Raw genomic sequence first — 26,994 nt, forward strand, 5'->3', positions numbered from 1 at the left:
AGCACCCGGCAGATGCAAACCGCGCGGGCCTTTAATTAATTGCGCACGCATCGCGCGGCAAACCAACACCAGGAAACAGAACGAACGTTGCCTCGCCGAGCTAATCACGATTAATTAGCCCGGCGAGCTTCGATTTAGAGAAATAAATCGTCTAATGACGGTGGGAAATGAACCGGCAACCTGACTTTTCAGACCGAGGTCAACTCCCTAAGAGGACGAATATGTGGTCGTCTCTAGGGGTTTTCACAGGTCGAGTTAACTTCTACGTCTCGTTATCGATAGGTGAAACGAGACAGAGCGTCGAGACAGGGGCAAAAAAGGTCGGTCACAATGGCTGGCTAGAAAGCGGCACCGAATTATTCGCTGTTTATGGAAACACCGGCGTGCAAGCTTCCCTATCGAACAACCTCGAGTAACAATGAGCGCCTGGAACGGATACGCTTCGCCTTCGACGTCGATGCTTCGCTGACCTTTGCATCCGCGTCTCCGAATACAGATAATTGAATAGTTCGCTCGTGAAAATCGGAGGAAAGAAATTCGTTCGATGGAATTCCTTCGGGATCAACTGTCCGGTCCGGTTTCTTTTGGATGGGTGGTTTTCTTCCATGGTTGTACAGATTTAGGTGGGTGGATCAAGGAGAGAAACAAGAGTCGGATGGTATCTTTGAATTCTCAGCAAGATTTAGGTAATTCGAAGGTATATGGAAACCTGGATTGGTTTCGGTGGAACAAAATATAAATTCTACTATGGATGTATTGATAGTTTTGATGGAGGATAAAGATGGCATTAGAGGTACAATGTTTGACAGAATTTTATTTTCGGATTGACTAAATCTCTTTAAGGTATCGAATTGTAAGAGATCGTTTTTATTTATTTAAAATCCTTCCTCATATTCTATCTTTAAAGAATCTGACACAATTTTGTAATACTTATCAATATCCCTACTAAACTACAGAATCGTCCTTTAACTCAAACTTTCGAAGCGATTTGCAACAAAAGTAAGAATACATTTTTGATGGAAACCAAAGGAGAATTTACCAACAGGCACATCAACATTTCACAGTTATCAAAAGATACACAACGAACTGAAAGTAACTATTATTTCCAATATCACTGTCACTTAATTTGGTATCAAACTCAAAACACCTGCGTTCACACACGAGATTATTCTTTCTCTGCAAACTTCAATTTCATCCTCGTGAACACATACCTACGATTAACGATCGCGTGGTTCTACCTACATCTAAATACCTGCCACTTCTCCATCACTTATTCACCTTTCAAACACGAAAAACTCGAAATGATACCTTCGGATTCAACGAGACAGCTCGAGACAGATCGACATTGATTCTGACGTTATTGGCATTGAAAGTGGAGCGTTATCGAACAAGTCGGATTACACGGATTTTTTCGCGGATCCTAATCGCGGTGTGCAACCTCCACTTCGTCTGAGTGCGATGTTGGTAAACAAAAGGCTGGATATCTAAATCGCGACGGGCGTATCACGGGCTCGCCGGCTCGAGAGGGTCCCTAATACCGGTTTCCTTATCTGCACACGAATCGAAATCTGGCGTGTCGCACGCGTTTCCAACGCGTTCCCGGCGCTCGTTGCACGCACCTCCCGAACACACGAACGCGACTAACGTTCACCGGAACCGGTTGAAATTTCGACGCGAGGGAGGAACGCTCGACGCCCGGTGAATTCGTCGAATTCCCTGTGAAACTGGTGGATTCCAACGCATTGCGATACGAGCGTAACGAGAGCAATCGTTCCAAACACGATCGTTATCGTTGTTACGATATAATTAGCGGATAACAGAGAAATATAAGTTTTCCTTTTCAAATGGTGTTTTTTTACCGATTGAGAGTAAAATGTAATACTTTCACACACAATTAATGGATAATAAAGAAATACTTATAGGATTTCTCCTTGGGAAATATGTTTCACTGGTGGAGAGTAAAACGGAACTTCTTTTATAATTTGCAAGTAATAAAGAAACGTAAGATTTTTTTTGGAATGATATTTTTCACTTGTTGAGGGTAAAATAAAGCTTCCCATATATGTACATAGTTAATGACCAATAGAGGAGTAAAACATTTTTCACTGATTGAAAATGACATGAAATTTCCATGAGAATTGTAATTTAAGTATTCAAGATAAATATTGTTTGTCATTTCCCTGAATATCATGCACTTTTTCAGTTTTCGTCGATGCTCTCCAGATAACCGTGATCCACGATGAGTCGCGAGAGAACCGGACGCGAGCTGGGCCAAACTGAATGATATCTAATGCACGGTGGAAACCGAAGTGATGAGAAAGTGTATATTGTGGAAAATGGAATACCATGAAAGAGATTTTCACCAACTACGATACAATCTTGACGGGGACCATTTCGGGAACCCAACAACTATACGATTCTACACAGAGTACTTCACAGAAACTTTGTGCATTAACTCAACTCACATTCAACAGCCAGAACACAAAGAACATTCATACACACAAATTTTTTCGACCATCTAGAGAACCTCACTTTACGTCACAGCACAATGTTGCGTCCCGATTGATCCGGATGACGTTTATCAATTCCGCCGAGTTAAACAAGAACCATAAGATCGATTTTATCACTCTAAAGATAGTAATCACTGGTCGTAACGCGAACTAGATCACTAACAGTGGATTTACATCCTGTGTAGGCATAAGATGATCACGTACCTGGGTTCATATCCCGCGAGCTGCCAGTTTCTCTTCAAGCAGCAGTTGCACTGTTTCTCTCAAAACACTGTATCGAAACACGATATTTATACTTTTTTATCTTCTTTTCCAAGTAAACAACTGGCGATCAGAAGGTCCGAACACTTTTTGTTGGTCGCGTTTGCTTCGCATTAAATCGGGTCGTGAACAAAGACCCGAGTCGTAAACGAGGAATCGGGTCGTGAACAAGGAACCGGGTTGTAAAAGAGACCTATACCAACGTAAATTGTTATTTACGCTAAAATGAGAACTCGATGAAACAAGAAATACGAAATACAAATACGTTTAAAAAGCACCACACACAGTTTTCGGCGGCGTCCACGAGCCAATAATAACAGGATTAATAATAAAACGATCACCCTCCCAAATCCGAAGACCTACTACGGAATACACCACGCTAACTATCCTATCAGATTCGAGCACGTCCCGACACTTCGACACTCGTTATCTAAGACTCCGCAGAAAAGGTGACAAAACCGGCATTCGTTGCTCACGACAAATTTCCGGTTCACCAATTCGCTCTACGGTGATCCAAGCGAATTCCGTATGACGATGTTCGTGATGGTAGTCTGTACGTTGTTGCGTCGAATGATAGCCAAGTCGTATGTTTCCTTCCCTTCTTTTGGTTCTGTTCGCCTCCTCTGGGACACGAGTTCCGCGCGACGCGTCACAGCCTGGCTAGAGGACACGGAACGAGACCGAGACCAAGTCACGCACTACGTGGAAACACCGATTCTCGTTGTGCAACACCGTTTTCTTCGGTCGCACACGCAGCGCGGACTTGCCGATAATCCTCGTTGACGAGTGTGGCGGTCCAACCGGCAGAAAAAAAACCAACTCCGCGACCGCGTCCAACCCCTCGATAATCGCGAACGATACGAGGCCCGTGACGAGGGGGTGGTGAGAGTGCGTTGCTCGTGGCGTGAAAACGGCGGCGAGGGCTCGCCGGGCTCCGCGGCTCTCTCTCTCTACGCACGGAATAATATTTTAATGAAGGAAAGGCCGGACAGCGAAGTGCCCACGTCGGGTCGCGCTGCCGAACTGCTCGCTTCCCCGCCCCTCCGCAGCCGGCCGCTTCCACCCCTCCACGACACCGGGACGGCCGAGTGTGCTCCGTGTCCCGACTATCCCTACCATTCGTCTCACCGCCACACTAAGCCGCGCTCGCGTACCCCTCACGCCGCGAGCACCGCGGCATCAGCGTCGCCGTGACAGTGGGGGAAATTGGGCGTGGTCTTACGCTGCGACGGGGCGTGGCCTCGCCGACCCTGGATGCTGCGTTGACGTTGCCTGGTGGGGGAGCTTGCCGAGCTGTTCTCCCACCACGACCCGAGTCTCGACCCCTACTACTCAGCGTGGTCTTGACCGGCCAAAGATAGCGCTACCACGACAGCGCAGAAGCCGCGAACGACTCTGCTGAGACACCGGGAACACCGAGTGGGGGTAGGGACGCGAGTCGCTGCTCCTGCCTTGCAACTTCCCGGATATCTTTCCGGTAAACTTTCCTCTCCGAGGGGTAGGCTCTCTTCTGCCTCCTCTCTCGCTCTCCCTCTTCGCTCGCTCGCTCGTCCGGACGTATCGTCTGCCCGACTCGATCGAAGATCCAGGATTTCCGACGGCAGGAGACGCCGGTAGACGTCTTCGTTGTGTACTTTCGTTCTCTTTCCTTTTTTCGACCAGCCCGCCCGGTCCCTATGTGAGAGTTTATCGGTGTGTCTGTGCATGATTTCCTCCTTTTCAGGAGAACCTGTTAAATTGTGACTCGCGTCGCCGACCGTCCAGCCCGGATCAATTTGGACGAGTGTTGAACGGGGAAGCAAGTGCGTTTTCGGTGACTCGTCGCGTCTCGTTAACGGGAACGAGGGTCCGTCTCCGTTTCACCACGCATCTCTTTATCATCCGTTCGGCGTAACGATGGATATTTGAGAATCATCCAATCCGGTGGAAATTACATTTCCACGATGTTTACGCCCTCCAATGGAAAATTGACAAAATTCGTATAAATGTGCGATTTATTCGTCGTCTACGTAAGTCTAAATGTTATAAAATATTCCTCTTCGCGGAATAAATTGAAAAGGTTAGTACGAAGCACAGCGAGGTAGGTACCGGTATTTCCTCTCGCGCAAAACGACGACAACCGCCATTGTGCTTGGTACTGGCGTCCTCGCTGTGTCAACTACCAGCGATTATTCCTGAGAAAGATAACTAGAAAACGCAAGAATGCGATTTCCATCGGGTTTCTGAATGAGAATGACGAGTTTCTGTGGGACATTTAGCCAGCTACAAGAAGCTGTCCTTTTATAGCATAGTGGAAGACTCATCGTTTCTTCGACTTAAGCGCTTCATGAGAGACGATCATGAAAAATGTCAATGTTTTCCTCGCTGGTACGCCGTGCTTCACCTATTTATAATGATACCGTGTATTAACACTTATTAACACAGGCACTACGAAAGTGGGTAGGAGTTGGTGTTACTTGTGACTGATCACTAGCTTAGGAGATTTCATGCTTTCGAAACGTTTGCCCGTTAATTTGCGCGTAAATTCGTTTTCCGTCAGGGACGACTGTCGATGCCTCTTAGAACCTCACGGCTCTCTTTAGCCTCTAATTAACTCGATTTGTTCGTTTTTTGTTATAGAAGGAGACGAAGATAAACGAACTAGGCCTTATAGAAGTTTCCATGACCATCTTGTTTCAAGACCGTCCGCTAATCGGTTTATTAGAACCAAAGCTAATTGCAACGTCTTGTTTCAGATCGAGTCCTGATTAAAAGAGCAAACAGTCCTCTTTTTTTTACCAATTAAACGACGTACCGTAACTGCTTTACGCACATTAAACAGGTATCGTTTTGTAAGTATCGTATAAGGTAGGAAAAATATATTAAAATACATTATTATATAAATTAGAAAAATGTCCATTATCGTGCTATAAAATCTACTCAAATTTCTATTTAGATTTCTCCGAATTCCATCAAATTCTAGCGTCTATGTGGGAGAAGCAACCTTGTAATAACGAAAAGAATGAAGATGTAAGAAGCAAGTTTGTCGAAAATATCCTTTCAAAATAGGAAAAACAGTTTTACTCCTTATTAGAATATTATACATAGAAATTAATTGCATTTTGGAAAGCGTTCGCGTCTCAAGAATGCATTACACAATTGGAAAGAATCTGCTACTGATAATTTTATGGAAACGTTTACGTTGGAAGACTCTGGTCTACGGACTGACCGGTGGAAAGCAAGCGGTTGCGTTCGAAGGGGGTTGAACCGGCCGTTTAAGGGGCAAAACGTAGAGAGCAGGGAATAGGAGAGGATAACTGTGAATGGATGGACCCAGAGGAAGAACGTAGTGTTCGTTTAAAAAGGGGCCAGTTTTACTGCACTTTCAGGATTCCGATGCCTGGACGTCCAGGTGTCCCGTCTCTAGCAAAGGGAAACTCGTAAAGTGACTTCAAACCGATTCCTTCTTTCGTTCCTTCGTTCCGGTGAATCACCTGTGTGCTTCCTCTCGTTTCTTTTTTTTTTTTTATTTTTTTTATCTTTTCTTATTGTTTTTTTTTTCGTTTTTGGAACAGAACACGCCCGTTAGTGACGCTCGGAAATCCGTTGTTCTCTATGAATCCTGGATGGATTCTTTTGAAAGTGGCAAAATAAAGAGCCGCGATAAAAATTGTGGGGTTGAGGAGTTCATGTTCGCGTTGTGATTTAAGACGAGATGTAAAAGTTGTCCGAAAGAAGGGAAGGTTTGCTTGTGAAGGAGTTCGTAACGATGAACGAAAATGAACGATTAATTTGGTCGCTCTGTTTTTCATTCGAATAAAGAGAATTAGGAGACACTTTAAGGGAAAATTAATTTTGTAGTCCTTTTAACTTTTTGTCAATTTTGTACAGTTTCGTCTCATCTCGTGATAACGAAATTCATGATACAAGAGGAGAAAGAAGTTAGATTTGGAAGAATAACGTTGTTTTATTTTAGTTTTCCCGACCTATCATTATGAAAAATTCATCCAAATCCGAGATTCTCCTCGTAGCTTTCTTCTTTTTCCATATTCTAAACACTTTCTTCCCTTCAAAGTTTAATTTCCGGCACATTTCCCGCATAAAGAGAGCCAACCTCCTTCTGTATTCCAGCTCGATAAAATATACGATATAATAAACCACCTTTAAAGCCTCCAAGTATTCCAATCTCTGCTATCATCCCACACGATCTCTCCAACGTTTCACTCGGACTTCGCCACAGATCGTTTGTTCTTTACACCTTTCTAAAATCACTTCCAACACCAAGTAATTAAATCTAATTCTTTTCTCACTCGTCAAGAGTGACCGAAATTCCTCGAACACAACTCATCTATGGATAGATGTAATTTCTTTATATCGCAATACTAGATCCATATATAACGATTACATTTCGTTTATCGTATTATAAAAATTTATCATAATTGGATGCGTCGACTCTGGATCCAGTAGTTTTCGTACGACATCTGGTGTGTAAACGCCGAGGTGCGGAAAACATATCTACATGTACCGTGATGATCCCTTCCTAATCCTGTGTTTCCTGCAATTTTATAGTTGCTTTTACGAATTTTTCAATTTCCAATAGAAATATCACAAAATTGCTTCTGCAGGATCTTCATTTTTTAAATATCTTTACGTCGAAATTTATACGAAAGTTCTACATGTTAAAGCTTCGAATTTCCTTATACACCTGCAACCATAGAATTTTGGTTACCTACGTGAAGCTTAATCATACCTGCTACCCTCGCATCAGAGATTCCATATGAAGCGTAACACTTTCCTTCGATCCGTCATCTCTGAGACAACAAACGGAGAACAGAGGAAAGAGAGAAATCAGGACGCTCAAAAAATACAAAGGATCGGAGCGTGCGTCGAACGGTGGTTCGTCCGTCCGCGCGGTTTTATGGGGTCGTCAAAACGTACCGCGATACTTCGGTATGCGGCCAGCTCCACGCATTCCACGTCGTCGCTGAGGCGCTCACCGTGAGCCGCTGACCGTGGCCCGAACTATGAGAAATATTACAAAGAGTTAAAACAGCGACACGGTAGCCGACGATCCGCTTTCTGCCGGTGGGAAACGCTCCGCGCGAAAAAAACGCCGCGGCCGCTTGGGAACCCGAAACGATTCCGCTCCGTTCTGGCCGTAAAATCGAATTACTATCGTTTTACTCGACAACTATCCGAACGATTCGAAAGAGAATCTCTCGACGCGAAACTGTTCGCGCGGCCACCGGTTAAATCCTATGGAAATTTCTGCGGGCAGTAAAAGCTAGCAACGAACGAAGAGAACGCGCTAGTCCGGCTTTGATTTCGATTCGACGTTGTGCTCGCCTCGGTTCCTGGCAATTTTCCTTGCTCGTGAACTTGACTTTTCCAGAGTCGTGTGTTTTACGGTGGCATGCGTGAATGATGGTCTTTGTGTGGATTTTTGTTAGTTTGGTTCGGATACCTACGAGTCATTTTTCGTCTTCTTGCCTATCGATATAAAGAAAGAATAAACGTGTATCTGATAGCTCTCTAACGATAAAGAAAAAGTTAAGCGTGGACGCAAATATAGATCCAAATACGCAGGTATATGAGAATTATATCCACGAGAAGAAAGAAAATCGAGAAATCACGACGTCCAAACTCGTCAATGAGAACGACATCAACTAAAAATTGCCGAAAATCTGGAGAAGATTATCGGAATATCACCAATATCGACATGTTACAAATCCAACATCTATTACCGCATTATTCGCGTTTATTCGACTTCTACAATTACCATTTGTTTAAAACAACTTCAAATCAAACACCAAACACAACAGACGACGAAAGATAACAAACGTCCGATCATTCAGTACAAGAATACCAACCAACTAATTTGAGTCAAAAGTCCGACGCAACTCGAACCCCTTCTTTATTTACCGACCCCTTGCGCGGTTAGGAAAACGGTCGCGGAATCGACCAGTTTGACGAGATTTATGATTTCAAACATAATACACGATGGCGATCCTTATTCGTCGGTTAAGCTGGCTAACGTGTACGAATCGGTAAGAAGGTCGGTGGCTCGCGTTCGTCGACCAAAAGGAGGGTGAAACTTACGGCGCCCGGCAGTCTGGTCAGTCCGGTTTCCTTCCGCTTGAAAAGTTGCGCAGCCCACTGGCCAGCGTGCGCTCCTCATTTCACTAACGACATTTTTCTTTTCTCTCTCGTTCTTCTCTCTATATTCATCCTATTCTTCACCCCTTTTACGTCTAGGATTCGCCCCGAGGAACCGTTCACCTGGCGACAGGCCACGTTGCGTGCGTCTCACGAGTCGACGAGAGAACGTCCTTCCTCGAGAGGGTTGCTGTCTCCACCCCTCCTGTACGTGCTCGATGCACACGCAACCAGGGACGACCCTCCGAATCGTGTGCACGCGCGTGAGACCACGTAATTTTCTGACGAGTTCGCATTCACCGAGCGAGGGTGAGGTCAGGTTTTGTCCCGGTGAAACCGTTCCAAGTCCGAATACCACCGATTCGTGCGCGGTTTCGTTAAATAATGGAGCTGGTTACACGGGTGACGAATTACGTGAGAATTTAATGGGCTTGTGGGGATACGAACGCGAAGAATTCGCGAGACTCTTTCGCGAATAGGTTGTTTCGAAGGTTTCGAGGTTGCGTTGTTCGTGACCTAAGAATTCTTGATTGTTCAGGCGGATTAGCGTAGTTTTCGCTTCGGGGTTACTTAGGCCCAGAGCGAATAGAATGTTTAGAAAAGAAGCTATTTACGATCATAGTATCGTGGGATAGCTTTTGTATCATTTGAATGTTTATGGTTCTATGGTCGCGATAGCTAGCACATTACGTAAGGGCGATAATTGCAATTTTCGAAGTATCTTCTTCGTTAATACAAAAATCACAATTTCTTTGAAAGAATTTTCTATCAAGACAGAATACAATATTCTACGGTTAATATAACGGAGTAAAAGAGCACTAATTTGCGCCACGAGAAAAGATCGATATAAACGTCAACAAGATACGTCACGTACTGATTTCTCTTTATCAAATTCCTAAACACCACGAAAGATATTAAAATAACACGCGATGACAGATAAATTAGTATCAAAATTAGCTTTGCCGTCGAGAGACGCTATCTTGTCAAGTCGCTCAAGTTCGAGAAACTTCTTCCCCCCACTAAATCTGTGTTAAATCTGGACAACAATCGAGCAACGGTAGAGAATCGCGCAGCATGATTCATTCTATTGTCTCCGTTGTTTCTCGGAATCTATGTGTTCACGGTTATGAAGATGATCCTGATGTTTCAAGAGACAATGGTCTACGACCTACGAAAGGAAACAAGAAAACGAGAAGAAAAAAGAGAAGAGAAATTCGGCAAAAGAGTCGCCTTAATTGTGCTTGTCAGGTAGCTGCTGGACCTGGTGATAGAATGGACTTGGCGATACCAGCAGGTGTTAGCCATCGGTATTCAAAGCAAAATATTTTTCTTACGTCCTCGCAGCTGAGAGCTGCGAACATGGAAAGATTTCATCTCTTTGTCTAGGATCAGCCAGAGTATTTTTTCGTTCTCAGGACATCCATTCCTCCTCTCTTTTCTCTGTAAGCCTTTCATTCCTCTTACGACAATCCTCCTTCTTTTCCATCTACCTGATCGTTCGACTGTATTGTTGCTGGTGCTGCTACATGAAAAACCATCACGAGATAAGTAATCGAGGTGAAGATTTCGTAAGATTATTTGTCTTACGATTCGTATCTTCTTAATAGAACAATAGCGAGCAATGATGAAGGTAATATAGGGTTGTGAAGATTTGTATAATGGTTAGTTTAAATATGATGATTGTGGTATTGTTTGAAGTTTGGGCTTCGTCTATTGTTATGGTGTTTTCTATATAAACAAAGTTAGGTGATGTATTTTACATTAGAGACATGCCAATTGATTAATTGTAATTAATATTTCTTGTGCGTTATCGCGATCGGTGTTTTTAGTTTGAATTCGTTGCTTTAAAATCGACTGCTCAATTAAATGCTTAATAAGATAAAATTGATTTGAAATTCATCGAATGTATTGGAATATCGTTAGAAGCATTCCAGATTAACAAATCCATTGTATGTTTATCCAACTTCAATTAGCATCGCTCGCAAAACACATTTACCAATTTCCGTTTTCCGTTTCCTCCATCATCGGGCAAAAGTCAATTCGAAGGAAATAATAGCCACGCGGGGAGTAGAATTCCAATAAGAATCAGAGCGGTCCGACAAGTTCATTTCCAGGATGCCATAACTCGTTGTTCGCGCTTTCTCTTTCCTCTCCTCTCACAGCCTCCTCATCCACATACCCAACTACAAAAATAATTATTGCAAACAACTTTCCTCCTTGGGAAACATCGGAAGTTAAATCCTTTGAAAAATTATACGCATTTCCAAACGGCTGAGAATCATAATGTTATAAGATAGTTCACTGTTATTTTTCATAAGATAGCGTTCCGCGTTATAAAGAATTCATCGTACATAGTCAAATTGTGTAAACGTATCATGGTAGAGAATTGTAAAACTACTAAATTCTACAACTATAGTTTTCTGCGAAGATCTAACTTCCTAGAAGGATAGTTAATATTCTTAATAACCATTAATTATTAATAAACATTAACGTTCTTAATTGTGACTCTCATAATTCAGTAACCTGTGTATATTCGTTACTTATTAACGTAATACCTTCTCGCTGAGTCAAATAATCTTACCATAAGGACATTCCAATCATTTTCTCATATTTGATATTTTTTCTTGCTTGATCTAAACCGCACGACATTTTCTTATTCTTTGGTTAATACGTATTGGAGAAGTACACGCGATTAGGTACATTACACGCTAATGATGTTTCATAATACGCAACAAGTCTTATTATCGTGTACAAAGTTCAAGATCGAATTGCAAGATGCGGAAGCTTTGGTGACTCGAATAATCCTATTTTATTATATCCTAATAGAACGAAGAAAAACCGTGAGACAAATATGGAAGGGGACGTTGAGAAGTAGCGGAGGATAATTGAGGGAGATAGAAACGGAAAGGAGGATGAAAAGAATGGGGGGATCGGCGTCGAGCAGCCGGCAGGATACGCGAATGTAGTTTAAAGTCTAGACACAATGTAGGACCCCCGAATTAGTGGCCTCTGCCGCGCGCTGCTTCTACGGTAATTAACGAAATTAGTCGCAATTAGAGAGTGCTCGGCGTGTCCCTCTTTCCTCTGCTCAGCAATCGAAGAAGGAGAAAAAGGACGCCGTCAGACGATCGGAGTGCCGGGACGTCCTCGAATGGTGCGTTTACGTCAAGACTTAATGACTAACCGCATCGTCCGAAAAACTATCTAAGCACGAAACTATGGGAACCGGGAACTGTTCGACCCGCGATTACCATGCCGGCGGAAGGGAACAAGAAGAAAGGGGAGAGAGGACGTAGAGAGCGTTACTCTCCCAGCGAAGATCACGCTAACGGATAGAAACAACAGGACTATGGATGATTGGATCGTCAAGTTGGAGGATTTGATGAGATCGTTCTTGCATCGTAAGGATCATCGATCGGATATGATGCGATGCATTTTTCTATAAAATCAAAATACGTTTCATATATTCTCCGATACGTGATATTACGTTGGAGAAGCAGAAGCGATTATTTTACTCTTGTTTTCACGCATGTTGATAAAATGTTAAGCGAGTAATTCCATTTAAGCGATAACATTCTCTGTACGAATCAATCATAAGTTAGAAAAATGTTCTAGTCGATACGATTAGTAGGCATTTTATGAAGAAGAGGTATTATTTTGATATTTCCTTATCTTTGAAATTACTTGTACTCTTGTTCCTTTAACTCGATAAAAATGGCCACATCTGTACCGTATTATGTAACGCGACTCTCATTGAAGATCATAAGAAGCGTCGATTACAAAAATTAACAGAGACATTATGAAAGAAATAAATCCTAAATATAAATCCACAAGGACACCTACCACTTGACCGTTCTGTATTCGATGCTAATACCAACTTCCCTTTCTCGCTAAACAACCCTCTATCTCGAGTCGATACGATATCAACGAACAATCGTGTTTTCGAATCGCGGTGCCAAGAGAGAAATTCGAGGATCAAGGTCACGTAGACAGATTCCAGCAACCTGTTAACCGCGAGGCTCATCGTCGAATGACATTGGTCAGCTCGACGATCGTACCGGGACTAGGAAAGCGGAAAAAAGGATGCAACGACCAAGCAGAAAGCGTAGAAAAACGAGGGCCCTTCGTTATTGGACGACCCCCAATAGGATGTTAAAAGAACGCGTAGCACCTGCTTCGTCATGGATGACCGTAAATGCTCGAATATTGTCGGTAAAACTATAGTAACAATGAACCACCCGCCACCGGTTGACCATTGTCCCATCACGAATAGTCTACGAATGGTATGCAATCGTATGCAGAGAGATGCCTCATACAGTGTCATTATTTTCAGGCGTGTAATCCTAATTCCTTTGAGATCCTCACGGCAGACTTAGGTACAGGAGTTCCTGTCATGCGCTTCATGGTCACTACGCGTCCTCCGGGTTATTTATTATCTTTGCTAATAGTGTCTCATCCACAATTAACGTAGATTAGTCCCGCACGGATTTCCTTCGACCTTCGCATCTTCGGATGGAACACGTGCTAACACATTTCAACGGCTCACCGAAGTGCAAGTTGGTCGGTATGGTTCGTTTCCGAGAAACTACAGACCAGATCACGAGCTATCTTGCCCGTTTTTTTTCGAATTTTTTCAAGGTTATTGACGGTAGGGATCAGATGCAGGTAATGTACGATTTTGGATATTTTTTATAAAAGTTTGAAGGAGGAAACAACGGCAGTGTTGTCGAGGAAGTGTTGGATTGCAACGACAATTCTAGTTGATCGTGTACACGCTTTTGTTTTAATACTGAAAAGTGTTCCTTGAGACTTCCAATTTTGTTAAAGCTTGATTGAACATCAAAAATCGATATGTGTAGTATCGATGCTGGATTTATTCGTACAACGAAGGGGCTTGAGATGTACCTATAACGTGGGCAAGTGATTCAAAGTATTTCGTGAACAAGACGAATCTTTTATGTTTCATACCGCGCTTTACGTTTGAAATTAAACCATTAGAGACCAGAGGAAAATTTCGAAATAATTATAACTTCATTAATAATTATAATTATAAATTTCGAAATAAATAACAAGGAAATAACAAGTTAAAGAAATATTTCAGATAATTCTATTCAAAATGAAAAATGTACCAACGAAGTGCTAAATTTTTTTTCAATACCGTTCACTCCAACGTTCCACATAATTTTTCAGTTACTTGCATCAATTTAATCAAACAAGAATTAAGAAACTAAAATTTATGCACGATGAGTGGATGACGTGTAACGATAAACTTAAAAAAATAAATTCTAACAAGCAAGAATATGGATAAGACGTATAAAAATTCGTCCGACTGCCCAGATATTAAATTCTTATGTTCTGCCCGTGGCCTTTTTTGATTCATCCGAACGCTGAAACATGCAAATTTCGACACTTGGTCGATTTTACGATCTCGCTTGTCATGGAAGCTACTATACCGCGTTTAATATCTCCTCTTTATGAAATCCGTGGACGTGCACAGCTGAACACGCGGCTGATCGTGCACTATTATAGTTTATGTGTTCGATCTGTAAACAGGATTACACCGAGCGCCAATCTAACTATACGTACACGTTCCTTCGAACCATTATTATCTTACGCTCGATGCACGTCGCGGCATTAAATCGTCGTACACCTGATCGGACTTTTACCCCTTCTTTTATTCTCCATAAGGCTGTGGTGCGAGAAGCGACGAATAAAAAGGAAACGGCGACATGTCTATTACTCGCACCGTCGAAACGTATCTCTCGTAAAATTGTTTGCCAAACAAGGTACGAACTCCGTTGACAGGTGAAAGTTTGCTCTCCATCGGATGTCTGAGTGGAATCAATTAAATCAACAAATCGTTACTGCTGGGAAATGTGGTTTTCTTAATTGTTGCTTAATCTCAATGAGTTTTGTTCGTTTGTAATTTAAGGGAGGGGGCGGGTAGTCATTAGGGACGTTATTTAACTTCAAACACTTATTGCTCTAAGATACTAGGTATTTAGGCTTATTTTTCATTGAAAAATTTTGTGGAGCGATAAAACGCTTAGTCATATGTTGTTTATGATACGTTTCATTTTATCATAAATTATATACCGAAAAAAGAATACAGTGAAATACAATTATTTTAGAACCTAAGTACTAAGAATTCCACATCGAAATTTTCTAAGGTTAAACATATTTTATTTCGATCTTATAATATATTTATTAGATTAATGAATTTGTCTTGTCAGTAGGAGATTAATTATAACGCAATGAAATTAAAAATACACGATGCCATTTAAGAAACTTCAACGATCTTAATGACCGTAAAAAGAAGATTTTGAAAAAATCTCGTGATTTTATGTATCTCCTAAAATAGTGCAATTTTTCCCTCTAACAGATTTGCATCCAAGGTTTATAATTACTTTGAAATCCCGAATTGCCCGACTTGGCGGGAAAAAATCTGATTCTTCTACGTTAAAAAGTCGACAAAGGGTGTAATTGTTGAAATTAAAACCAGGGATCGAACCTGAATAACAACTAATGTTACCGATCTTGCTTTTCAAACACGAAAGTCGATTCTTTTCAGTGATCTTTACGAGGCTAATGACAGACATCGGGAATACGAGCCGGCGTGCAGTGGAATGATTTCCAGTTTCACGGTCGGTATGCAAATTCGAGGAGTATCCGTGCGAGGCGTTCGAGGGTAATTCACGGACAAGAATAACACCTCGAGCGCGGACATTGAAAGCGAGCGGTCCGCGAACAATTCGCTATTTGCATTTCTGCGGCCAGCTCGCGAGGTGGCCACCGTCGTGCGTGCATGTGTGACGGGACAAAAGAAGAGGGAACGAAGAACGTGACAGAAACTCAAACGGGTAAAGACGGGTTTGTATCTCTTCTTCGGTTGAAGGGGGTTGAAGACTTCGATCAGGGGATGAGAATTGTTTCTCGCAACGAGAGACGACCGTTTTCTTCTCTTTCTCTCATTATACCAAGTTTGATATATTCGAGATACTTGCCAAAGATTTAAAATTAGTACAAAGATTGTACGTTTTCAATTTTCTCATATTAGAGTAATACATTATCACGATTGCCTGCTTAATTGTTACTTTAACTTGATACTTAATTGTAATAACTAAATAATACGTAACTCACTTTATTATAGTAATAAAAACCAGACACTACTTTATGTGTAGTCTTATCTCCTCTATCATCTTCCGGTGTATTTAATTATAGTAATTTTCTAAACATTCGCGAGAGAATGAAATCTAGAGTGCAATCGACACAAATGAAGTCTTCAAAATATAATTAATAAAGTCGCAATAATCCTCGACGAAGATTTTCATTCCCACTCTGGCATCTAATAATTTAATTTTTCAAACACGCGTCGATGTCGTTCTCTTGACTCACGCGACGCAACGTCAATTTGTTTCTACGAGAAGAAACGCCGTGAACCATCGATCTCTCGTGATGAAAACTAGATCAGGAACGCGTTGGTTTTGCGTGGCGATTTGGTGGTCACATCAATGGCCACGGATACGTGTTCAGAAACGTGGAGCTGACTGCACGACGCGGTGGCCAGTGAAACGCACATAAAAGCGGTAGATAAACGTAAGGGGGCATTGATCGTCCGTCGCTCCTCCATTCACGAAGTTGCCGGTTATGGCTATACTTATGTGCTTAGGTGCACATCACATATACCGACCGTGTACACGTTTGCACACACGCGATACGATTACTCACGTGTGCACGAGGCCGATGTGTGTGCATACTTGTGTGTATATATGTGTGGCTGTGTGTGGTTACGTATATACGCGCATCTCCAACATAGTCGACAGCGATTCTTGCCACGGCCATGCGTGGTCACGGCACATACACACGATGAAATCGTTTCGGGGTCGGGAGAATAGCCCTGACCTTCCGCAAGTCCCCGTTCGTAAGTTGTGATAAAACGAAAGCCCGGTGACGTCACTGGTCCCCATGTGTCACGATATGCAGCTGAAACTTCGATACGTTGGTCTTTGAGCGTTTCGTTCTTCAAACTTTCGTGAGAATGGATTTTTATGCGATGGACCGAATGGTTTTTATAGAAACAAGTAGTTAGGTACAAGCAAAAAAAAAAAAAAAAAAAAAGAGAGAAGAAAAGCGAAAAACAATGAAAGGCGTAGAAAAAAATTGAGCTAAATGTTATGAATTTTAAAATCATAGTAAAATTTATCGTAGGCACGGAAGTTATTGACTAGGTAAGTTTCCAACGAGAATCCAGTTAACCATAGAAAAATATGAATATTATACTAATCACTTCTCCAAACCACTTAATTCTATGTCTATCCGATTGAAACCGAACAATGCCATTTATCTTTCTTCTACTGCATAAAACCCAAGCCTAACACTAGGTTTACGAGACCCGTCAATTTGACGAATTTAAAAAATCACAGCACCAATTTTAACCGTTTTGCATCGTAAACTAATCATTTGAACCTAGTGTTAATGTTATTGTTATTTTTTTAATGATAATTTAAAAAAAAGACTTTATTTATTAATAATTTATTTAAACGTGAAGCTTAATATTGGTCCTTTCAGACTTAATTTGAATAAATCGATCTTTCATAGAAAAATTTTCGTTTACCCGTCAATTTAACGAGAGCTCGTAGAGATAGGTATATACGAAACGCCCGTAAACCTAGTGTTAAGTATTACTAACTACCTAATTAATGTGAATTGTTTCAAACTAATTGATCCTTTTAAACGCCTCATTCAAAATTGTTTAAATCTGTAACGTCTATTGATGCAAACAGAAGAACATATGTAGGAGTTTAGGGAACAAAACTGACCAGAAGAGCTCTAGCTTTGGGACGGAATCATGTGGTTCCGGAACGGTTTGTGCATATCTGGCTGGCAGGTAAGCGATGCAGTAAAATGGAATTACTTCAGAGAAAGCAAAGATGCATACAGAGGAAAGCAGAAAAGAGAAACGTTTTGCTTCTATGTTATCATTAACGATGCAGGATTTGTTTCTAATCTAGGATCTCTCATGGTTCTGGCGAAAAAAGACGAAGCTGAAAAAATAAGAACAAAGAGGATAGAAAGGTAGTAAAAAGAAAGACAATGCTCGAAGGCGCTTCGAATACGATCAGACCGAGACCAAAGAGAAAGTGATTTAAAAAAGCGTCCTTCGTGACTATATGTACCTACTCGTAAAAGTTACGACTATAAGTTGCGATATAACTCAGTGATTTGAACCCGTTACATTCATATTATACGCGCAATAGGTTCAAAAGATATTTTGGACGTAGGAAAATATATTTTCCACAAAACTACGAAATAGTGCTTTGAAAAGTCTATCTAGAAAAATAAATTATTTATGTATCTTCTTATTTGTATAGCACAAATTCGGGAAGTATTTAAGACAATAATTTGTCTACTAAATTTGGAGTAAATTTGAATCCCGATCGAATTCTAACGTATCTCTGCACACAGAAAGCATAACTGTGAAACTATTGAAAATAATCGAAATTCATAGGTTCTAAACAACATGAAATTTGTTCAAATAATACTTTTATGGAACATGTACATATTATACTTGTTTCTCTACATCAAAGGAAGAATTGCAACAAAAATACAGCGGATTTCTTGCATACTGAAGAATTCAATCCTTCCGTGTATTCCTCAAGTAGCACCACTTTATCCAATTTGCACGAGGCAAAATTTAATCTAATCCAGCAAAATGTAACGAAAACCTCACATCCTATCGTTCATATCGTCAAAGGTACCGCCACTTATATCCAAGCGTGCTTCTAGCGTCTCGCTACATTTCATCCGGCAAGTATACACGTGTCCAACTAGACATAACCATAGACGTGCAAGAAATCCAGACGAAAAACAAAACGGAAGAACGGAAAAGAAAAGAGAAAACTTACGGTACGTAGTAAGGAGAGATTGATCGATAAGGTGAACGTTCCATCTAATAATGGAGAAATTTCGTTCGAATGGAAGAAGGAGCGCGAGGTAAAGGGAAGAAGAAGAGGCATGTAGACGGTGATTCCCCGAGCCAGAAACGTTCGTGATGAACGTAGCGGTGCATCGATAATCGCTCGCGTGCCACGAAGGCGCGAAGGACGTAACGGAGATACAAGCTCGATACGCTGTACTACAGGCCGATCAACTCGATAAGGTAATTACTAAATGCTAATATAGAGAATCGTGTGTATTTCTGCTTTGCACATAACTATCCGCATGCCGCGTCTTTGTACGTTGATTTAGATGGCGGCTCGGTATGGGTGGATCGCGATAGCTACGACAAAATTATTATATTTGTATCTGAAAAGAGGAAATTTCAACGATTAATTGAAATTAATCAAACGAGTGAATTGAGATTTATGTGACGAATGTTTTTTAGTGATTTGTGAACTTTTGTTAATACAGTGTATTTGATGAATTTTGTCAGCCAAAATATAGCGTGTATTGTGTTAAATTTCAAATCTATTTCAGATTATGTATCTTTTTATTTTTGTACATTTTTAAGATGACGTTTATAGTACGACCAGAATTTCCTTTCTATCCTCGTTAAACTATAGCGTTTACATTTGTGAAATTTTTATGTAAGAGACAGTAGATCGATGTCTCGGTTTTTATAGTATGAAGTAATTAGATCATATTGTTATTTGGTCGGCTTTAAGCTTACCAGATGAATTTCATCATTCGATGTTCACAATTCGTTGTAGGACAGACGTTCTTTGAGAAAGATATAAGACAGATCGCCAGCTACATAGAGATCGTTTTTCCGAATAAATTAATAGACAAACGAAATCTTTTTATACAACATTCTCCAAACTAATGAAATATTATTGACGAAGATAACAAATGAATGGTACAATTTTATAATAAGACTAATTAATTTCCAATAACTAGTCTTCGCATAAAAATCATTTCTAAATCCCATCTAAACATCCGGGTAATAATATAAAATTATTTAACTAGAACTCGCAACCCTTTCCACTGACCAATCACTCTCAACGTAGCGCCCATACGCACTCAAAAGCCTCCAGCGCCTCTCTCAGAGCCAGTCGCAAATTCCACAGGTCAAGAACGACTTGTGGTGTCTGTCTGGTTGTCGAACGATATCCTCGAGCACTAAATATTACGAATGCCGGGCGAACTTTAAATTAAACGACGGTTCAAGCCCGGCCAGATTAGCCACCGCGCAATGCATAAATACAGTGCAGAACCGGCGCGGTGTCCCGGTCCCTATGTAACGCCGGGACTTACGAGCGCCTTGTGTCCCGAAAAACACGTCCCTTATCGTCCTGGTATCTCGTGCAATGCCGATGTTACATGTTCGTATCGAGTGTCATTAAGTGTGATTATATTACCCCGTCTGTTCACGTGTACATCGAGATAGAACGAGATAGAACGTGAGAGGGGGGTGGAAAACAGAACAGGAGAGAATGGAATGGAGAGAAAAAGAGCGAGTGAGTGAGAGAGAGAGAGAGAGAGAGAGAGAGAGGAAGGAGAAGAAAGCACGTTCGAGGACTGGGACACAGGAGGGCACAAGAGGAGGAGGTTTTCGTGCCGTGCTGCCAGAGGACGGGGCCAGAGAAGCCGCTTTTACGTCGATACGTAATTTATTGCCATATCCGATATTAAAGTATCGTGGATAAGACGAAGGGATTGGCAGAAGGTCTACCTGCGAGTTTCTTCCCTTTCTTCTCGGCCGCGAGGACGCTACGCGTGTGGGAGTTTCTTTCTGCACCTCTTTTGTTCGTCCCCATTTCTTTTCTCTTCCCTCACCCGTTGCGTTTCTTTTCCACTTCGCGTATTATTTTGCTTTAGTTTCAACCGTATTTCTGTTCAATCGGATTCGAGCGACATTTCAGGAGTTTCGAATATTCGTCAGTTGACAAGAAATTATTAAGACAAATTATTAAATCAGGTGGTGAAAGTTATAAGTTTAGTTCGGCTAGATTCGTAAAAATATTTAATTTTAATATTTTGCGACAAATTTTACAAATAATCTCGATTTACATTTTATCGATTCCATAGAAATAATGATCGATAGATCGTGCATCTATACTTTTATCGTCTACTTTTATCACTTCAATTTAGAAAAAATTTAAAAGCACAAATATTCGCCGAGTGCATTTAACATACAAAATTATAGAACGCGTACAAAATATAACATCTTCTATGATGTATAGTGGATGAAAGAAATTTCTGCCTAAGTTTCATTTCTTTAGTTCTATGTTCATAAAAATATAGATTTTTTATCAATATTTACAATTAATTAATAATACCACTTACAAGCGATGATTCGATATCAACGTGTGAATCCGGCTTTATAGGAAACACGAGTCGCATTTCTGTGGAGTAGTTCACAGGATCTGTGCGTTGATTGATGACAAATTGGTGTGTTAAGAGTGAGAAGCTGATGGATATTTAACGCCGCATTTAGCCTGGCAACGAGGCTAGTGGAAACACGGTTTGATGTCGCACGAGGATGAAAACGGCTGCTTAAAATCCTGCTACTTAATGCATCGTTCGCTCGGAGGTTGAACGTGAAAGATGTTATTTTCCGGTGCTGTTATATTATAGATATTATAGCATATTTTGCAGCGGAAATGGAGAAATGATATCATTTGTCACCAGGACGAAAAGTCGTTTAAGCGAGTGGACAACACTAGTGCTTTTTGTTAGGCTCGTCATTCGTTTGGATAAATTTGGAAGATGTGAGAGAGAACGTTTTGGCGGAATTTGTGTACTATATTCTAAACAATCCGCTTCAATAATCGAACGGTGCACTTTAGCGATTAGATGAAATTCTGATTGAGTGTGGTAATGTAAGTGATAGTTTGAAGTGGAAGTGATTAGTTTGTGGTGATAGTGCGCTACTGCTGGGCTGTGTGTAAAAACTCCGCTGGTGGTGTTCCGCTGGCTGAGATAGGGATGGGTGGTTCTGCTGCGGGTGTAGATGTCGCTGCTGGGGTACTGCTGTATTTTCTTCTCATTTAAGAATCGTAGAAGAAAAATCGGAAAACTACGGGGTCGCTGGGATTCGAACCCGGGTCCTTAGGTTCGTAACCTAAGGCGCTAACCACTGCGCTACTGCCGTCAGGCCGTACTTCGTGTCGAGCGGTAGTATTTATTGTCGAGTGCCGCTACATGATAAAGGAAGGAATTAAGTTCTTTAATTTTTTTACTAAACTCAACGTTTCTGAATACGAAAATAATTATTATCAAAAAAGGTAGATCTTCAGAAAACAAATTGGCAAATGTTACAAATTCTGTATTACGTAACAGAATGAAGAACTTCGAGGGAATCTTGAAATTCTACCAATATAGAAAACTACTGAATCTTTCGTAAAGTTATTATACCTGAACTTCAAAGCCATGTGAAATACGGCTAAAAGAATAGAAAAAAGACACTATCGAGAGCAGCGGAAATAAGTAATAGTTTCTTAATGGACGACAAACGAAAGGAAAGCAGGTAAGGCAAAGATAAAACGAAAGATCGTAATACTCCTTAATTTGGTGGCGCCATGAATGAACGAAGGAACTCACGTTTCACCCTGGAACGCACACTCATCTTCCCTTGGGCCGTGTTAAAACTAACAAACCGGTGGCTCAGCCGTCTCTGTAATTTTTTAATTACAGGGCCGCGTCTCTCAGTCACTCAGCCCCAGTGACTTGCAACCGGTGTCTAGAATCCACTCCCTAATTTTTAATAACACCTAGCGTCGGAGAGAGCCAGAGTAATAAGTTTGTAGGCGGTTCTCCGTGGGTTCCGAACCAGGAGCGGAAGAAACGAAGGAGCGGCGAAAGAGAGAGGCAGAGCCACCGGAAAACATATTGGTAGCGTACAACGAAAACCTATTTTGTGGTAGGTGGTTCAAATTACCGCGCGTCGTTTTAAGAAGAAATTACTAGATTAGAGATAGAAATTACTAGATTAGAGAAGAAATTACTAAATACTAGATTTGCTATAACTAGATAACTAGAATACTAGAAAAAAATTCCTAACGTGTGGGTGTTTTAATTATTTACGGTATATAAATTTTACTGAAATGAAACGACATTGTTTTCTTGAAAATATCGACGCAGAATATTATATTGATTTTATGATATAGATAGATATTGCATGTGTGTGTGTTGTAATTGGTAAACGACAAGGGGAACAGGAAACGTAATAAAAACTACGCAAATGTCCGTTAATGTTTGTGACAATTGTAACAATTTTCATTTTGCCCTTTTGTTGATATTCAGAATGCGTGAGTCATTCTGTTCCATTTATTTGGCTTTCAATTATTTGTTCATTCGAGATACACATCAAAAAAGGAGATTTGGAATAATATATAATTATAGTAGTCCTGCGAGTACCTATGTGTCGGTATTAAAAATGTGAATAACCTCTGAATTATATGTTGAATACGATTGAAAGATTGTACGCAGAAGTTTCATAGCTTTGACGTGGCACAACACGTGCGTATAGTACTTTCTTGTTCAGCGCAGTCCAAACGCGACAAACAAAAATTCAATTTCCTATCTATATTAAAGCAACGAACCATTCAAGTCACACGAAGAAATATTTTCAGCCCATAATACACCGGTTCAATCGGTTTTTTCGTTGAAATATTCATTCTTTCACACAACGTTTCTTCCGATTACGATCGAGCCTCCACAGCTGCCATTACATCAACCCTTCAATACAATGTCACAAAATAATCTAATCTTATCATGCGTAATAAACAATTCCAGTTATCGTAGCCAAAAAAGACAAAACGAAAAGAAACAAAGGAAAACTAAAGAATACTTGATGAAGACTAGAGACATACGACTATGCCTAAGTTGTGTTAACCGCAACAGACGAAATGGGAAAAAAATAAGGAAGAACGGATGGTAAACGCGAAGAAGGGACGAGGAACCAGAGCAAGACGTCGGACGTTCTTCAAATCAACGTGAACGCGATGGGTAGAAGCAGTGACAGCCGGCCGAGCAATACGCGGTTTTATTATGCGCGCGATCCGCGCGCGCCTTCTAACCGAGGCTTATGAATAAATATCGCGATTTCCGTCGGCCGAGAGATCGAGAGAGTCGAACCTAGCATCGACGGTGCGGCAACAGAACGGATCGATAAAAATTCGTCTCGTACAGCCAGCCGCCATAAATATTCCAATAAAGGTCGACCGTGCGTCGTCGGGCCGCCTTGAGAACGTTTCGTCTCTGTCCCTATATTCAATGCCCGTCCACGGGCTGGCCGGCTTACGTCGCGTGGTACGCGAGAAAAATTTTCCAGGATATTCTTTCTCTCTTTTTCTTTTTGTTCTTCTTTCTTTCTGGTGTTTCTCGTTTGTCCACGATCGACGTCCCGGAACGATCTCGCGGGCGTTTCGCGTCGAGACGACGCGACGTGTTGCTCTGAATTTTCCCGAGGTGAAAATCTTTCTATTTCCAATGTGATATAGAAACGATAGGTTGTTTGTATCTTGTGACGCGAAATACGAAACGAGATTTTAAGTGGAAGTATGTGATTTTGGCGAAATTCTTGTAGACAAATTTGCATGGTGTTCTTTATAATTTTTTCAGATTTCCGTCACGGATTCTCTCTACCCTTTCAAAGACACGTTTCTTAATGAAAAATGTCGCTGATTTAGCGATGGGATAATATAGTTTCGTTGGAAGATTGTTTAAAAGCTTTTCCATTTACTTGTTCACAATTTTAGAATAAACGGATCTTATGGTTTCTTCGTTTCCATGATAGCGCGCGGTAGAATTCAAGGAACTAGTTTCTCTAATTAACTAACCACAACCTAATTAAAGTTACTAATACTATAGGTAGTACTAAATGTTTTTAAATTATGGTTAGATGAAAGTAGATAAATGGAACAATACCTTTGGTCAGTAGCGTTGCTGGTTTAACGGAAAGTAGAAACTTTAAATTTGGTATTGAAGTGGGCCGTTTTCGCTTGCATGACCTGAAACTGAAACAACATCGATTTAAATTCGATTCCAACATCCATAAGATTTTAAAGTGTACTTTCTTTGTATTTGCATTAAGCTACGCCAGATTTCCATTACATTAGATACCTACCAACGTCTACCGCACTTTTTTTTCTTTTATAATAACTTAGTTGAACAATCATTTTGACTTCTAGAATTGCAATTGCGTTACTCTTCGTTCCTTTCTATCTCTGATCGATAATCATAGTATCACGTACAATAAACTTTTATAATTTTTAGCCATGTCGGATAAATATGTAATTCCAAATTATAAATAATTTCTTATACGACTCTACACCGTGAAACTTTACTCCAAAAGCAAATTGTTACTTCCAATACCAATCTATCCAACGAAAAATCAACTAAAAAGTATCTAACCGCTTGGAATTTTTATTTTATCGTTCAACAGTCAGGATAGGCATGAGCCATCGCGTTTCAACGTCGCGTCGAAGGGGATGATAAACGCGAGGAGCCACGGTTCGCCGAACGGTAACGTCGATTACACAACGGCGAGGGATCGTTTTGAAAATCACTTGACGATCGCGATCGAATCCAACCGGCCGTCCCGTTCAATTTAAATATTTAACGGAAGAGAATAATAACGGTCCATTATGTTCGCGCGACAGCTACGCGATGCTGTGTGAGCGCTGGTGTTGGTTGCGCGCTATCGGCCAGTGTTATTAATGTTACTATTTACCATCGCTGCTGGCGCAATTGTCATCACGCCAGACAGTACGCGGCACTAATTACCGTCACGGCAGCCTATTGTTCCACTTAAAGCTGATTGTTATCGTTACGCAAATTGCAGCCAATGCAGCGCGCGCCAGTAATGATTTCGCACCGATATCAATTCCGTCGAGCGTCTGAATGCCTATATACTAATGCACTTATGTACATTACATATACATGTATATACGTGGAGAACACGTTGCCGTGGATGATAATTTTTCTTATTGTTAACGACATTCCGATCGTTAATAAGCGGGGCGGAATAGTTTTCCATTAGCGGTGGACAGCGAATAAATGACCGACTACGTAATCGGACAAAATAATCGCCGGCTAATGTCTTGATAGATTGACGCGATCGAACGAGGTCGATGCGCCGCTGGCTGCTGCTTCGAAGCGAATTTGCAAGTCGAGTTTTGCGAAATTCTTCAACACGACAGTGATCAGGGGGTGAGATCGCGCGGTGACTGTTACTGCGAGCCAAGGTCTTCGGTCGAGAAAACGTGCGTTGTAGAAGATGAGAATTTTATGATTTAGCGTCTGTGTGGAAGTATCGTAGCAGAAATACGGAGAGATTTTACATTCGGATCGATGAAATTGTTGATATCAAGAGAATCTGGATATTACGAAGTCTATAGATGTTGTAGGATATCGTATGTTGCACGAGAATTCATAATATTTTTGTATCAAATTAATATTTCAATCTTGTTCCGAGTTGGAAATTCTTGGCAATTGGAAATTTGATGCAAAGAGGTGGGATTTTTTAAAATGAAGCTCATACGCGAAGGTAGCGTCGATAATACAGAATTGATTGGCAACGCGTTGAATTTTAAGATTGTTTCACGTACAAAAATTGGAAAACGCGATATATTTCTTTCTTGTATTCTTCAAATACGATTCTTTTGAACTATTCCTCCTAATTACTTTAAGAGCAAGAACAGTTCATTTTCGCAACTGACAGGATAAAATAAAATCATTGTCGATCCTTTTCATCGACTACAATCAAATTTAATCGAACCGATGGTTTACGGTAAAAGGAATGTTCAGATTTAAAAGAGCGAGCACAACTTCACCAGCCTAAATCACGCAAGCGATTGACGTTGTGAAAGCAGTTCTTGTTGGTTTGAAAAATCGTTAACAAAGATTCTTCACGGCGACAAACGATAGATAGATCCTTTGAAACAACGCGACGGTTACGATAAAATTCCGCGGCGGCTACGTTCGATCGTAATTATCTGGTCGTGTTTATAAATCACCATGGATCAATTAATGCACGAAACGAAGGGAGAGAGATAGAAGGGGGAGAAAAAAAGGGGGCCAGTAAAGGTAGAAAGCATGCGCCGTTTTATAATACAGTCCGTGATCTTAAATCAACGTCCTTTTC

At 41.0% G+C, this 26,994-nt stretch overlaps 1 protein-coding gene across 9 annotated transcripts in view; it reads right to left on the reverse strand.

The window, feature by feature from the left end:
• Window positions 1-26,994, reverse strand: part of LOC126863993 (zinc finger homeobox protein 4-like) — a 410,183-nt gene that overhangs the window by 200,205 nt on the left and 182,984 nt on the right. For 8 of the 9 annotated variants that reach the window (XM_050614831.1, XM_050614828.1, XM_050614820.1 and 5 more), the window contains one exon: window positions 24,777-24,865. The gene's annotated coding sequence lies outside the window, so the exon portion shown is untranslated. Of the gene's footprint in view, window positions 1-2,714; window positions 3,800-24,776; window positions 24,866-26,994 lie in introns of those variants that run through there. The other variant, XM_050614823.1, reaches the window with a different exon arrangement.

The sequence above is a fragment of the Bombus huntii genome, chromosome 3 (genome assembly GCF_024542735.1).
Source record: "Bombus huntii isolate Logan2020A chromosome 3, iyBomHunt1.1, whole genome shotgun sequence".
Classification (NCBI taxonomy): domain Eukaryota; kingdom Metazoa; phylum Arthropoda; class Insecta; order Hymenoptera; family Apidae; genus Bombus; species Bombus huntii.